The sequence below is a fragment of the Pleurodeles waltl genome, chromosome 9, assembly GCF_031143425.1.
Source record: "Pleurodeles waltl isolate 20211129_DDA chromosome 9, aPleWal1.hap1.20221129, whole genome shotgun sequence".
Lineage (NCBI taxonomy): Eukaryota > Metazoa > Chordata > Amphibia > Caudata > Salamandridae > Pleurodeles > Pleurodeles waltl.
In genome coordinates, this window is record NC_090448.1 from 908,619,412 (window position 1) to 908,633,818 (window position 14,407).

The window sequence follows — 14,407 nt, forward strand, 5'->3', positions numbered from 1 at the left end:
AATATATTTAAATCAAATATCAAGCTGTAGGCACCTCTGTAGACTAACATGGTCCCCTTAGTTCGTGGTCTGAAAGGATGGTTGTGCCCATTTTTGAAAACTGGAATAGATAAAATCCTAAATGGCATCCTATATCACTTTTCATATTAGTTGGTTAAGATTTTCAGGTGCACTTTTTTAGATAGACTGGATAAATGCGAGGAGTAGAAGATGGTTTTGACAGTTGTGCAATAAGGCTTTAGAAAACGCTCAAGTGCCATGTAGGAGTCACAGAAATTGTATCCTTTAATTGACCTATATATTTTGGCAAAACAATGTTCGATACACTTAGCCTTTGACTGTGCCATCCACTTCAAACTGTGGTAATAATATTAAAACACCCCATTGTTTTTTTACCTAAGGCAATTGTATTTCAATGCTTCAGGAGTGGTACAATTTGGAAAGAATGTTTCAAATTGTTTGTGATAGGGAGGGGGAGGGGATATACAGCGATGTGTATTAGCACCCTTTTTAATTTAATTTTATATTAACGCACTAGAGAGTTACCTGGTCAATAATGGAAAGTACATGTTCTGTTTTGGCAATCATCTGATCCCTATCTGATCCCTATCCTGTTGTCCGCTGATGATGCAGTGCTACTGTCAAGGACTGCTAATAGTCTCCAAAAGATATTAGACACTTTTGTAATTTTTATGGGTGAACCTGACCTAAAAACGAATTGCAGTAGGTCATTATTCAGGACTTGTGGCCCTAAGGTCCCTACATTAAATACACCGGCCATTTTGGGCACAAAAGTGGGAAAACCAGTACCTTTTCATGTTTGGGGGTCCAATTTTATTTTTCTGGGAAATGGGTTCAAATAAGATTAACCAGGAAACAACAAATCATCTGTTTTATTGAGTATGTTCTTAGATTTGCCAGTAAACTGGATAAAAAACCTCAAAAAGAGATGCTGGAGGTATGTAAAGCCATTGGTGTCGCTGTTATATGTATGGAGCAGGTTTATGGTGTTAGGCAAACTGTGAGACCCCCTAAAAATCGAAACATCATTTTGTGAAGAGGCTACTGGCCGTTCCCCTCCCCCCGTTGTACCAACAATGTATGCCACAGAGAACTGGGTCTGAATTACCTGGTGGACTTGATTACTCCTCGTCCCCTTTTGCTGCAGCATACATTATGGACAAAAACTGAAACTAATTTTAATACGAATATTTTGTTAACATATGCAAGAATGGGAAGGCCCAAATCCTTCAGCAACCCTGACTCCCTCTGTACCCTTCCAAAGAAACAAATTAATACCCATTTGTTTTAAAACATTCTTGTGAATTGAAGCGATCACAGAGGGAAGCATGCAAACTGACTAACATTGATCATTTGTTGCTGCTAATTACAGGAGGTCTGCAATTTTATTTATCTGCAGTTACCAATGGCCATCACGGTTTTATGTTGACATGTTTCTGGTTAAGCACTTTGCACTGTATGGTTGCCTTCCCCAATATGGGTGACTGAGCAATTAACTTCCTTCTGGCCCATGTAACAATTTCTCTTATTAATGTGCTCTGCATTATGACTTTTTCTGTAAATTTTATAAGAAAGACAAAGTATCCTATCCTATACCTCTACTTCAGAGTTTTGGCTTCAGACAACTCAGGCCTGCACTCACATTTTAGTTTCAGCTACAATTGCATTCTTTTGATGCATGTTGTTATATTGAATATTGTTTGTTTCTACAGAAATCCCTAACTGCCAGAATCTCCGTTCCTGAAGCTTCTGGATCTTGAATGTATGAATTGTATTTTTTCATGATGTCCTCCAAATTTTATTGTTGCACTGCTGAATAAAGATTTTATTGATTAATTTTGGAAAATAGATCATGAAGGGAAACTTCGCTTACAATGACGGCAAAACCACGCCTTAACAACAAAGGCTTTACCATAGTTTTTACCATGACTGTTTTACAACTACATTTTTTACAAGTATGCCTTTACCACGGATGCCTTTGCAATGAATTTCGGACATATATTTGTAACAATTTAACTAATTTGCAGGAAAGTATTAAGTATATATATAGTATTTATATATATATATATATTCACTGGTAAAAACAAAGGTTACAGGGACATTGTAGTTAGGTTCTAAGTTTACTCGCACAAAACTATATAAATTCAGCAGTTGTAGCTAGAGTTGTTTCAAGTAACTATAACTTGCGCCTACGGTAGCTGTAACTCGCACCCCCACCATGCAGTTTTCTCTTCAATTATTTGACTGCTAATGATTCATTGATAATTTTAATGATGTTTTAAAAGTTGTCATAAGTGCTGTAATACCTGAGGTTCTTATCAATGCATGGCCTGCGGCTAGGCCCTGCAGCCAATCCTATATAACAACTCGTCCCCACACTTGCACAATGAGAGCTGGTGACAGGGCCAGGCCAGTGGCCAGGCCCTGCAGCCAACCTGCTATAGCCACCCAGCCCCATGCCATGCAAGGCAAAAGGCCAGCAGCTGGGCTTTTACGCCAATCCCCTTTAATACCCCAAACCAATGCCATGCATGGCATTCCCTGGAGCAACAGATTAAAAATAGTTAGGGGACCACACAGAACCCCCTGGCCCGAGGTCTACCACATCCCCAAGGCTACATAAGATATTTTTTTACAGGGGCTGCGTGGACGCCCCCTGGGCTTCAGGGACCACAACCTCTCTAGGACAACAGTAAATAAATATATGGGGGGCTGCACGGCCCCCCTGGCCCCGGGGATCACCACCTCCCCAGGGCTACAAAATCAAAAAAACAAGGGAAACTGCACAGACCCTGCTGGGTCCCAGGGATCACCACCTCCTCAGGACAACATTAAACAATTACATGGGGGGGCTAATGGAATATCCAGGGGACCACCACACCCCCAGGGCTAGATTATATAAATTGCTATGGGGAGCAACATGGACTCCCCCAGACCCGGCTCAAGCCTAGTCCCAAGATGGCTGTCAACACTTCCCGGTTTGAAGTGTTGGCAACCAAACAGAGCTGTGGATTTCCCTGCATGATTTGAAGGGCCAGATGTATCAAGCCTTTTTGCATTCGCAAACGGTGCGAATGCCCATTTGAAAATGCAAAAAGACCTTTCAGAGTGTATGAAAGGCATTCTGAATGCAATTTAAAGGAAACGCTAAAATAGTGATTCCTGAAAATTGCGAGCCCCTTTAGAGAATCACAATTTGCGATTCTCTAAATAAGAAATTACAAATAAGGAATCCTTATATGCAATTTCCTAAGCACATGTATGAAGCAATTCCTTAATGCGGATTGGGCATTAAGGAATCGCTATTACCACCAAGTTGAACTTGGTGGTAACCAGGTGCAAATTTTAAAAATGCATTTAAAATGCATTTTTAAATTTGACATTTAATACACACATGCCCTTTTGGCATGTGTGCACCTTACATGTCTTCCAAAATTGTTTTGGGGTGAAGCAGGCCCCCAGCACCCTGGAGTTTGCATTTCCCAAATTGCGAATTCCAGTTAGAAATTAGCAATTTGGGAAATGCAAAAAATTTGCAAATATGGCCCGACAGGTCCATAGGTGCAAATGGGAGCTGTATCGCAATTTGTGATTCGGTAATAGCATTTACGATTTTCTAAGAAATCGCTATTACCGAATCGCAAATATGATACATAGCATTTTGCGACTCAGAAATAGCGATTTCTTAAAAATCGCTATTTCCAAATCGTAAAAGGCTTTTTTGATACATCTGGCCCCAAGTCATCAGAATCACAGATATACAAATTTGGATTTCCATCAAATCTCAATCACTACTTAACAGATTTATGCCAAATAAGCATAAGCAATATCTGCATACCCAAAGCTACCTTTCTGTCAAATTTGGTGTAATTTCTTCCAGTGGTTTAGGCTGTAGTCGTTTATAAAGGTCCTATGGGAATTAGATGAGAAACACAACTTTTTGACCCCCCCTTTTATCTCAGCCCTGCTTGACAGTTCACTCCAAAACTTTCTTTGCGCAAACTAGAATCACCAGGGCTCTTTTCTGGAAAACGTTGTGAATATTTGTCAAGTGGTGCCAAAGATATAGGCAAGTCAAAAAAAGCTTTTTCTATGGAAAAATGGTTCTAACTATATATATCTAGTGGTTCCCTCTCCGTGCACTGCTAATTACCTCATATATAACATCACTCATAACATCATCTATGACATCATTGATAATATCACTGTAATCAATATTTGTAGTAAAATTATTGACGAGAAAACTGTTCATGGCGAGGATGTGAGTTATATTTACCTTCAGGCACGAGCTATACTTACTTGAAATAACTTTAACTATAACAGCTGAATTTCTATGGTTTTGTACGTTTATTTATAGTTAGATAGTTAGAATTATCTCAGCTAACTATATCTCATGCCCTAGGGTAACTATAACTTGCGTCCTCGCCATGCACTGGTAATTACCCACAAATTATGGCACTTCTGATGTGTTTGATTACATCATTGATAATGTCAATGTAATATTTGCAGTAACATTTTTGACGAAAAAACTGCATGGCGGGACGCAAGGTATAGTTGCCTTAGGTCACAAGTTATAGTTAGTTGAGATAACGCTAACTATAACTGGCAAATTTCTAAGATTTTGCACGTTTAAAATGTGAGCCTAACTATAACACCCCTGCAACCTTTGTTTTATTCAGTGCATTTTTATGTTTTTTTAAATTCTGTTTCCTAACTATAAAGTCCCTGTATCCTTTAGTTTCTTCAGTGAATTTCTCTGTTTTTTTAACATATAGTAATTTTCAATACTATACTTTAATCCAACCACCGCAGTGTGCGGCCTTCGGCCATGCACAGCGAAATTTGGCCCCAGGGGCTGGATTGTAGCTAAGTCCTGTAGCCAACCCCATATAATCACCCAACCTTACATCATACACAGCCTTCAGCCATGTGCCATGGAGGTTTCCCACAAGACCTGGGCTGCAGCCAGACCATGCGGTCAACCTCCCTAACCACCGAAACCCATGCTACGCATAGCCCTTTGGCCTTGCAGGAGTTGTCCGCGGCTTCTTTGGTTGTGATAATAGGTTTGAGAGGGCATATCTGGTGATGAGAGTGTCTGGCAGATTGTCTATCTGGTGTGAGATAGCATACATCAGTGTTTTAGTGGGAGCGTCAGTGCATGTGCATATCTGTCAGTGGGTGCATGAGGGTGTCAGTGGGTCTGTGAGTGGGTTGTGACAGTCTGAGTGGGTGTGCTAGTGGATTCGTAACTATATGAGTGAGCCCGAGTAGGTGCTTAAGGGTCTGACTGAGGATCTGAGTGAGTGCATGAGGGTCTGAGTGGGTCTGTGGTTGGGGGCTTGAGTGTATGAGGGTGTGTGTGTCTGTGTGCTTGAGTGTCTGAGTGGGTCTGTGAGTGGGTGCGTAAGTGTATGAGTGGGTGTGTAAGTGAGCGAATTGATTGAAAGAGAGAGAGAAAGCAAGTCAGAGGGAGAGAGCTAGAGTTTTTTTAGGCTTTGATATCTGATATACTTAGAATGAGATATTTCAATCCAAATAAAAATAAAAATGTATATATATATATTTTAAAAATATATATTTTCGTATTTAAAAATAATGGTAATGAGTCCAGCTGGACTTGAGCCCCCAAAGCTCAGTGTGAAGGTCTGCAACCTTCACACTGAGCTACAGGTTTTTTTTTCTTTTTGCCTTTTGTGGGCTTTCAGGTCCCTCATTATTTATTTATGTATTTAACATTTTTATTTTGAATAAAATGCCTTTTATGGACTACCTGGCACTGCGGGAAAAGCCTTAAGGCAGAGCCATTGCTTAGGAAGCAGGAAGCTGATTTGACAGCAGCTCCGTGCTTACTGGAGCTTTTCATCTCTGTTCCCTGCACGTGTGCAGGGGACAGAGATGAAAGCTCTGTTGTTTGACAGCACCTGCTTTAGAGGTCCCGCTGTCCAACAGAAATGTGTTTGCTGTGGCTTGACTGCAGCCGCAGAACTGCAACCGAGCCACAGCATAAGCTATGTCCCAGGGTTTGACACCCCCAGGACATAGCAGGAGCCCGCCCTGGGGGTGTGGTCCCCAGGGCCATCAATGGCTTCAAGAGGGGGGGAATGCAGCCTCCCACCAATGTTGACATTGCCCCGGGGATGTGGTGGTCCCCGGGGTGTGGGGATCCCATTGGGACCTCCTGTCTTTTTTTGAAGATTTGCCCTGGGGGATGGTGGCCCCCCTCCAATGAGCTCATAGAGTTGTAGTCCCTGGGGATTGGGGGTCCCATAGGGACCCCCTTTCTTTTTTAAATAATTTGTCCCGGGGGTGGTAGTCCCTGGGGCAGGGGGTGGCACACGGCCCCGCAAATAAATTGCTTTTAGCTGCAGGTGGTGATGGTCCCCTTGGGCTCGGGGGCACAGTCTCCTCTGCATTAATTGAATGGATAGGTCGGGGGAGGTGGCGGTCCCCATCGCTGCCATTGGGCCTCACTCACTTAAAAACATTTTTGCCCTCAGGTACCCCACCACCAGGGTTAAAGGGTCAGGGTAACTCTACCCTGACCCCTTTTCTTTTTTTTTGTCATTTTTTCTGGGACTTAGCTGAAGCCAAGTCTCAAGATGGCTGCCAGCACTTCTTGCTGAAGTCTTCTGAGCCAATCAGATATCAGCATGGGGACAGTTGGATTCGCGGAGGATCTGTGTCCCTATATATCTATATATTTTGGCCTTAACTTTTTCCAAAACTACTGAACAGATTTGCACCAAATCACAAAAAGTGTGATCTGTGGAACAGAAACTAACTTTGTGCCAAGTTTGGTATAATTCCGTTCAGTGGTTCGGGCTGTCTAAAGGTCTTATGGAAAAATGAATGGGGAAGACACATTTTAGGCCCCCTCCCTTTTTCTCGGCCCTCGCTTGAGAGATCACTCCGAATCTTTAAAAACAGAAGCTGAACTTAGCAAAGTATGAGTTTTTAAATTTTGTGAACATTTGCCAAGCATTGTCAAAGTTATAGGCAAAACAAAAAAACACTCTTGCTATAGCAACTAGGTCCTACTTATAACTACCTACTGGTGACTGCCACTAGGTTTTTGTAAAATACCTGCATTTTAGTGGTAAAGGCATATTCATTGTAAAAAATGCATTATAAAGACATTCATTGTCAAATCTCTGCCATGGTTCCGGTGTCGCTGTAAAGGCATTAGTTGTAAACGCTGTTGTGTTTCCATCATACATCTGATCAACTTGTGTTGCTGTAGAACAAATCTCACATTCAGAGACCAACATGGCAAACTACTGCTGATTATTGTGTGTGACTGTGAAAAATTCCTATTTCTACACCAGACGATAATATTTCTTAATAATTTTGATGTGTTTTTCAATCTTTCATTGCCATACCAGTATTTTACTATACAATTCGTTCAGAGGGTTCCCTAAGCGTGGTTCTTAAGATTCAGAACAAAGACATGACAAAGAGCACGGGAATCCACTTCAACATCTATCCAGGCTGTACTTTAGCAACCAGAAAGTTCAGGTATCGAAGTCAAACTCATCTCATAAGTTTTTTGCATTAGGCAAACATTTTACAGGACAAGCCAAAAACTTTTCGAATCAATACATTATGCCCCGCAAAAATCTTTTTTAGCCATAGAGTTTGAAAGTAGAGAGGAAAAACAATGACAATTGCTCCTTGTCAATGGTAGACCCAGATTGTGGAACTTTCTGCTAAATAATGTACAGTAGAAGCTAAGCACATCTGTTTCAAACAGAAAGGTGGAGCTATGATTTAGGGCCTGAATTAGAGTTTGGTGGATGGGTTACTCCTTCATAACATCACAAATATCCTGCCGCCTTATTACAAGTGCCACAGGATATAAGGCACTTGTAATGAGGATGAAGAAATATCCTTTATGTTTGTGACAGAGTAATCCTACTGCCAAAATCTAAATCAGGCAATTAGTTCCCAACCTCTATTTTATCCATTTTATGTTATAGCTGGAGCTCGCATTACTCCGTAATAAATTTCTTTTAGACGTCACCATAGCCAAATCGGCATTTAGAGGGGCAAATTAAGATGTTGCTACTCAAAATATTTTTAGGTATTCCATGGCTAACCATTAACATATGTTGGCCTCTACTATAATTAATAATGAGACAAAGACTTTAAGACCATTCTCTAAAGCCAAATTCTTTGAATCACTCAAAGATCACAAAACCTAACCATTCCAATAATTGTTTTTTACTCTTTAGTAAGACACATATTTGTTGCTTTCTATGCTTCAAAACCTTGTTTCTTTCATTTAGAAATTCTTGTCCGTAGAATGTTGCAAATAACCTACAGCCATCCATTTTTTCCAATCACCATTTTATAATTCTGCTAAAAACTTTTATTGTGTCTAGGTCTTAATGGAGGGCTGATGATTTCACAGATGTGTTTTTAACTTCAGTGCTCTAAATAAAGGATATATACATTTGCTAGCTTCTAGGAGCCTTTCACCACTTGTATCTCATAATGTGTGTTTTGGGGTAAGTGGTGGTGGGTGAAGCAGGTGGGCATAACTCCGGGTGGTTAGGATCTATTGATTTTGGTTTTAGACTTTTAAAATTTGGTCGGGTAGGTTTGTCTACTCTGCTTCGAGTTAAGGTGGTTTGGTTTCATGGCCTGGGATGGAGGTTTCTGGATAATTTGACCAAATTCACCTGCAACTTGGCCACTACCATGCATGTTATAAAGTGAAATCGCTCTGCCAAAAGATGTCATTGAAAACATGTGTTTGGCCGATTTGAGTTTCCATTTAGGTTCCCTTTCAAATCCCCCTCACCACCCATTCCATCTTTTTTAGACATTTGGCAGTAGCTGCTGGTATTTTTACTCCTGGGACTCCAGTTGCCTCCTCTGAAATTCAGCACATATGTTGACACAAGGACTATTACACGTCAAACTTAAAAATAATTTTGTTCTAATTTTAAAAAGGTTATTGTAATAGTGTTTCTTTTGGTAATCACTTTTCAGAGAGGCATTATTGCCTGCCACACATGCAGCACAAAAGTGCAAAATGTCCCTGTATTTTTAACCCCTTCGCTGCCAGGCCTTTTCCCCCTCCTGTGCCAGGCCTTTTTTTGCCTATTTGGGGCAGTTCGCGCTTAGGCCCGCATAAATTTTTGTCCACATAAGCTAACCAAGCCAAATTTGCATCCTTTTTTTCCAACATCCTAGGGATTCTGGAGGTACCCAGACTTTGTGGGTTCCCCTGAAAGAGGCCAAGAAATTGGCCAAAATACAGGGAAAATGTTGTTTTTTTCAAAAAAATTTGAAAAAGTGGCTGCAGAAGAAGGCTTGTGGTTTTTCCCCTGAAAATGGCATCAACAAAGGGTTTGCGGTGCTAAACTCAGCAGCTTCCCAGCTTTCAGGAACAGGCAGACTTGAATCAGAAAACCCAATTTTTCAACACAATTTTGGCATTTTTCTGGGACATACCCCATTTTTGCAATTATTTGTGCTTTCAGCCTCCTTCCAGTCAATGACAGAAATGGGCATGAAACCAATGCTGGATCCCAGAAACCTAAACATTTCTGAAACGTAGACAAAATTCTGAATTCAGCAAGGGGTCATTTGTGTAGATCCTACAAGGGTTTCCTACAGAAAATAACAACTGAAAAAGAAAAATATTGAAATTTAGGTGAAAAAAACATAAATGTTTCTCTACGTTTTACTCTGTAACTTTTCCCTGCAATGTCAGATTATCGAAAGCAATATACCGTTACGTCTGCTGGACTCCTCTGGTTGCAGGGATATATAGGGCTTGTAGGTTCATCAAGAACCCGAGGAACCCAGAGCCAATAAATGAGCTGCACCCTGACGTGCGTTTTCATTCTATACCGGGTATACAGCAATTCATTTGCTGAAATATAAAGAGTAAAAAATTGCTATCAAGAAAACCTTTGTATTTCCAAAAAGGGCACAAGATAAGGTGTTGAGGAGCAGTGGTTATTTGCACATCTCTGAATTCCGGGGTGACCATACTAGCATGTGAATTACAGGGCTTTTCTCAAATAGATGTCTTTTTTACACACTCTCCTATATTTGGAAGGAAAAAATGTAGAGAAAGACAAGGGGCAATAACACTTGTTTTGCTAATCCATGTTCCCCCAAGTCTCCCGATAAAAATGATACCTCACTTGTGTGGGTAGGCCTAGCGCCCGCCACAGGAAACGCCCCAAAGCGCAACGTGGACACATCCAAATTTTTGGAAGGCAACAGAGGTGTTTTTTGCGAAGTGCCTACCTGTAGATTTTGGCCTCTAGCTCAGCCGGCACCTAGGGAAACCTACCAAACCTGTGCATTTCTGAAAACTAGAGACCTAGGGGAATCCAAGGAGGGGTGACTTGCGGGGCTCGGACCAGGTTCTGTTACCCAGAATCCTTTGCAAACCTCAAAATTTGGCTAAAAAAACACATGTTCCTCACATTTCTGTGGCAGAAAGATCTGGAATCTGAGAGGAGCCACAAATTTCCTTTCACCCAGCGTTCCCCCAAGTCTCCCGATAAAAATGATACCTCACTTGTGTTGGTAGGCCTAGCGCCCGCGACAGGAAACGCCCCAAAGCGCAACGTGGACACATCCACATTTTTGGAAGACAACAGAGGTGATTTTTGCGAAGTGCCTACCTGTAGATTTTGGCCTCTAGCTCAGCCGGCACCTAGGGAAACCTACCAAACCTGTGCATTTGTGAAAACTAGAGACCTAGGGGAATCCAAGGAGGGGTGACTTGCGGGGCTCGGACCAGGTTCTGTTACCCAGAATCCTTTGCAAACCTCAAAATTTGGCTAAAAAAACACATGTTCCTCACATTTCTGTGGCAGAAAGATCTGGAATCTGAGAGGAGCCAAAAATTTCCTTTTACCCAGCGTTCCCCCAAGTCTCCCGATAAAAATGATACCTCACTTGTGTGGGTAGGCCTAGCGCCCGCGACAGGAAACGCCCCAAAGCGCAACGTGGACACATCCAAATTTTTGGAAGACAACAGAGGTGATTTTTGCGAAGTGCCTACCTTTAGATTTTGGCCTCTAGCTCAGCCGGCACCTAGGGAAACCTACCAAACCTGTGCATTTCTGAAAACTAGAGACCTAGGGGAATCCAAGGAGGGGTGACTTGCGGGGCTCGGACCAGGTTCTGTTACCCAGAATCCTTTGCAAACCTCAAAATGTGGCTAAAAAAACACATGTTCCTCACATTTCTGTGTCCGAAAGTTCTGGAATCTGAGAGGAGCCACAAATTTCCTTCCACCCAGCGTTGCCCCAAGTCTCCCGATAAAAATGATACCTCACTTGTGTGGGTAGGCCTAGTGCCGGCGACAGGAAACACCCCAAAGCGCAACGTGGACACATCCTAAATTTTGGGAAAAAACAGAGGTGTTTTTTGCGAAGTGCCTACCTGTAGATTTTGGCCTCTAGCTCAGCCGGCACCTAGGGAAACCTACCAAACCTGTGCATTTCTGAAAACTAGAGACCTAGGGGAATCCAAGGAGGGGTGACTTGCGGGGCTCGGACCAGGTTCTGTTACCCAGAATCCTTTGCAAACCTCAAAATTTGGCTAAAAAAACACATGTTCCTCACATTTCTGTGGCAGAAAGATCTGGAATCTGAGAGGAGCCACAAATTTCCTTTTACCCAGCGTTCCCCCAAGTCTCCCGATAAAATGATACCTCACTTGTGTGGGTAGGCCTAGCGCCCGCGACAGGAAACGCCCCAAAGCGCAACGTGGACACATCCAAATTTTTGGAAGACAACAGAGGTGATTTTTGCGAAGTGCCTACCTGTAGATTTTGGCCTCTAGCTCAGCCGGCACCTAGGGAAACCTACCAAACCTGTGCATTTCTGAAAACTAGAGACCTAGGGGAATCCAAGGAGGGGTGACTTGCGGGGCTCGGACCAGGTTCTGTTACCCAGAATCCTTTGCAAACCTCAAAATGTGGCTAAAAAAACACATGTTCCTCACATTTCTGTGTCCGAAAGTTCTGGAATCTGAGAGGAGCCACAAATTTCCTTCCACCCAGCGTTGCCCCAAGTCTCCCGATAAAAATGATACCTCACTTGTGTGGGTAGGCCTAGTGCCGGCGACAGGAAACACCCCAAAGCGCAACGTGGACACATCCTAAATTTTGGGAAAAAACAGAGGTGTTTTTTGCGAAGTGCCTACCTGTAGATTTTGGCCTCTAGCTCAGCCGGCACCTAGGGAAACCTACCACACCTGTGCATTTCTGAAAACTAGAGACCTAGGGGAATCCAAGCAGGGGTGACTTGCGGGGCTCGGACCAGGTTCTGTTACCCAGAATCCTTTGCAAACCTCAAAATTTGGCTAAAAAAACACATGTTCCTCAGATTTCTGTGGCAGAAAGTTCTGGAATCTGAGAGGAGCTGCAAATTTCCTTCCACCCAGCGTTGCCCCAAGTCTCCCGATAAAAATGATACCTCACTTGTGTGGGTAGGCCTAGTGCCGGCGACAGGAAACACCCCAAAGCGCAACGTGGACACATCCTAAATTTTGGGAAAAAACAGAGGTGTTTTTTGCGAAGTGCCTACCTGTAGATTTTGGCCTCTAGCTCAGCCGGCACCTAGGGAAACCTACCACACCTGTGCATTTCTGAAAACTAGAGACCTAGGGGAATCCAAGGAGGGGTGACTTGCGGGGCTCGGACCAGGTTCTGTTACCCAGAATCCTTTGCAAACCTCAAAATTTGGCTAAAAAAACACATGTTCCTCACATTTCTGTGGCAGAAAGTTCTGGAATCTGAGAGGAGCTGCAAATTTCCTTCCACCCAGCGTTCCCCCAAGTCTCCCGATAAAAATGATATCTCACTTGCGTGGGTAGGCCTAGCGCCGGCGACAGGAAACACCCCAAAGCGCAACGTGGACACATCCTAAATTTTGGAAAAAAACAGAGGTGTTTTTTGCGAAGTGCCTAACTGTAGATTTTGGCCTCTAGCTCAGCCGGCACCTAGGGAAACCTACCAAACCTGTGCATTTCTGAAAACTAGAGACCTAGGGGAATCCAAGGAGGGGTGACTTGCGGGGCTCGGACCAGGTTCTGTTACCCAGAATCCTTTGCAAACCTCAAAATTTGGCTAAAAAAACACATGTTCCTCACATTTCTGTGGCAGAAAGTTCTGGAATCTGAGAGGAGCTACAAATTTCCTTCCACCCAGCGTTCCCCCAAGTCTCCCGATAAAAATGACACCTCACTTGTGTGGGTAGGCCTAGCGCCCGCGACAGGAAACGCCCCAAAGCGCAACGTGGACACATCCAAATTTTTGGAAGACAACAGAGGTGATTTTTGCGAAGTGCCTACCTGTAGATTTTGGCCTCTAGCTCAGCCGGCACCTAGGGAAACCTACCAAACCTGTGCATTTCTGAAAACTAGAGACCTAGGGGAATCCAAGGAGGGGTGACTTGCGGGGCTCGGACCAGGTTCTGTTACCCAGAATCCTTTGCAAACCTCAAAATGTGGCTAAAAAAACACATGTTCCTCACATTTCTGTGTCCGAAAGTTCTGGAATCTGAGAGGAGCCACAAATTTCCTTCCACCCAGCGTTGCCCCAAGTCTCCCGATAAAAATGATACCTCACTTGTGTGGGTAGGCCTAGTGCCGGCGACAGGAAACACCCCAAAGCGCAACGTGGACACATCCTAAATTTTGGGAAAAAACAGAGGTGTTTTTTGCGAAGTGCCTACCTGTAGATTTTGGCCTCTAGCTCAGCCGGCACCTAGGGAAACCTACCACACCTGTGCATTTCTGAAAACTAGAGACCTAGGGGAATCCAAGGAGGGGTGACTTGCGGGGCTCGGACCAGGTTCTGTTACCCAGAATCCTTTGCAAACCTCAAAATTTGGCTAAAAAAACACATGTTCCTCACATTTCTGTGGCAGAAAGTTCTGGAATCTGAGAGGAGCTGCAAATTTCCTTCCACCCAGCGTTTCCCCAAGTCTCCCGATAAAAATGATACCTCACTTGCGTGGGTAGGCCTAGCGCCGGCGACAGGAAACACCCCAAAGCGCAACGTGGACACATCCTAAATTTTGGAAAAAAACAGAGGTGTTTTTTGCGAAGTGCCTAACTGTAGATTTTGGCCTCTAGCTCAGCCGGCACCTAGGGAAACCTACCAAACCTGTGCATTTCTGAAAACTAGAGACCTAGGGGAATCCAAGGAGGGGTGACTTGCGGGGCTCGGACCAGGTTCTGTTACCCAGAATCCTTTGCAAACCTCAAAATTTGGCTAAAAAAACACATGTTCCTCACATTTCTGTGGCAGAAAGTTCTGGAATCTGAGAGGAGCTACAAATTTCCTTCCACCCAGCGTTCCCCCAAGTCTCCCGATAAAAATGATACCTCACTTGCGTGGGTA

The 14,407-nt window shown here is 43.2% G+C and overlaps 1 protein-coding gene across 1 annotated transcript in view; it reads left to right on the plus strand.

Moving 5' to 3' along the window:
• C9H14orf132 (chromosome 9 C14orf132 homolog) overlaps positions 1 to 14,407 on the plus strand; it is a 377,655-nt gene that overhangs the window by 88,472 nt on the left and 274,776 nt on the right. The gene's annotated exons all lie outside the window — the stretch shown is intronic.